The sequence below is a fragment of the Lissotriton vulgaris genome, chromosome 2_1, assembly GCF_964263255.1.
Source record: "Lissotriton vulgaris chromosome 2_1, aLisVul1.2, whole genome shotgun sequence".
Classification (NCBI taxonomy): Eukaryota; Metazoa; Chordata; class Amphibia; order Caudata; family Salamandridae; genus Lissotriton; species Lissotriton vulgaris.
The window spans coordinates 1,897,486,403-1,897,488,880 of record NC_141687.1 but is presented as its reverse complement, the minus strand read 5'-3'; positions in this window follow the sequence as shown (position 1 = coordinate 1,897,488,880).

Here is a 2,478-nt window from a genome sequence, read left to right as displayed (position 1 = left end):
GGCCGTCATGTGATTGAGAACAACAATATCCAGGCAATCAGAAATAATATTAAACTGGCAAAAAACACACACAATGTAGTGCAAAAATATATAAACACAAGTAGAAGAAAGCAAGATAACCATTAATTATAATCACATATAAAATTTAATACCATGGATACAAATTGATAAAAATTATTACATTATTGATATTAAAATAAAAGATAACATTAAGAGAAGACAGATAGACTAATCTCTCAATCTTAAAAGAAGAAGTGGGAACTGTAATGGCTCCCACGGCTGATAGTTCGGGTCGATGTCAACGCGTTTCGGCACAGAGTGTCTTCATCAGGACCTTAACAGCACCTTATCAGCACATATCTAAAATTATAAAAGGATAACAGATAAACTTTTACTTGTGTTTAAAATTATATATTTCATTAGATCTGATAGATTGCACTTACATTTACTGCCAGAAAGTATTTATAGTACATTTCACCGCACAAAAAGAACATTGACGAGAAACCAAATAGCAAAATATGTAAAACACAGGTCAAGTTTTAGCATTCTTTTGCAATACATATTTAACATTTCCTAGAGATCAGTAAATTCTTACATGATCTTGGAATTCTTTTCCAATACATATTTACCATTTCCTAGAGATCACTAATTTCTTACATGATCTTGGAATTAGCTAACAATGAAGAAGAAATATATATACACATCGTTATACAGAAGATAAGTCACATAGAAACATACATAAATAGTATATATTCAATATATATTCTGGTCCTTAGTAGGTAAGAGGAAAAAGGAAAAAGGGCCATTTCCAAATAATGATCCTATCTAAAGGGAAAGATAACCTTCTTATTAGGTTTTATTTGAAAAGAATAAGAAGCCAAAATAAGAATGGCTTGCATTCTAATCAAGGGACTCCAATTAATATGGCCATCTAGCTATTCGCAATATTTAAATTTAATAAAGTATGTGTCATTGGCGCCAACACCATCGCAATATCAATATAACTATGTTAGCGTCAATATCACTGCTATAAAATAAACTCCATCTAAATTAATCCGGGTATAGAGTTCTATAGTTCATTTTCAGATCACACACGCTATATAAATTCCTAAGGGCCAACTTATGCCTCAATTTTAGTTCCCATTCATTACCTGATCATATCTGAAGATATTTCTCAATTGAATTCTTCTAGATAAGGAATATCAGCGGGAACTTGATATTCCTATTTATGAAGGTAATTATTAAAGATGTTTTAGATATGTCAGCAACCACGTCAAAGATGAGACGAACTTTGGCCAAAATATAATCCTTAACTGAGACATTCCTTGTTCTTATTTTCCCTTGTACAATAGTGGTTTGACTAATACTTCGTGGCTTTGCCTTTTAATCGTTTGAACCCATTTATCCAGAACAATTCAATTGAGAAATATCTTCAGATATGATCAGGAATGGCCCTTTTTCCTTTTTCCTCTTACCTACTAAGGACCAGAATATATATTGAATATATACTATTTATGTATGATTCTATGTGACTTATCTTCTGTATAACGATGTGTATATATATTTCTTCTTCATTGTTAGCTAATTCCAAGATTATGTAAGAAATTTGTGATCTCTAGGAAATGGTAAATATGTATTGCAAAAGAATTCCAAGATCATGTAAGAATTTACTGATCTCTAGGAAATGTTAAATATGTATTGCAAAAGAATGCTAAAACTTGACCTGTGGTTTACATATTTTGCTATTTGGTTTCTCGTCAATGTTCTTTTTGTGCGGTGAAATGTACTATAAATACTTTCTGGTAGTAAATGTAAGTGCAATCTATCAGATCTAATGAAATATATCATTTTAAACACAAGTAAAAGTTTATCTGTTATCCTTTTATAATTTTAGATATGTGCTGATAAGGTGCTATTAAGGTCCTGATGAAGACACTCTGTGTCGAAACGCGTTGACATCGACCCAAACTATCAGCCGTGGGAGCCATTACAGTTCCCACTTCTTCTTTTAAGATTGAGAGATTAGTCAATCTGTTTTCTCTTAATGTTATCTTTTATTTTAATATCAATAATGTAATAATTTTTATCAATTTGTATCCATGGTATTAAATTTTATATGTGATTATAATTAATGGTTATCTTGCTTTCTTCTACTTGTGTTTATATATTTTTGCACTACATTGTGTGTTTTTTGCCAGTTTAATATTATTTCTGATTGCCTGGATATTGTTGTTCTCAATTACCTGTTGTTCCCTGATCCAGGAATCTGACTTTGTTCAGGGGGTCCCTGTTTTACACAATAATGGGGGCCGTCATTTGTCACGGTGGGCGTGTGCGGAGGACGGACGGGGGCCGTCTGAATCCCGCCAACTATTTAAATCGCAAAAATGTGCGCAGCACCGAAGGGGTTAAGGTGCACATGGATAAGATCATGCCTTGATAATTTGTTGTTGTTGGGTGTTGCCACTGTGTTGAGTC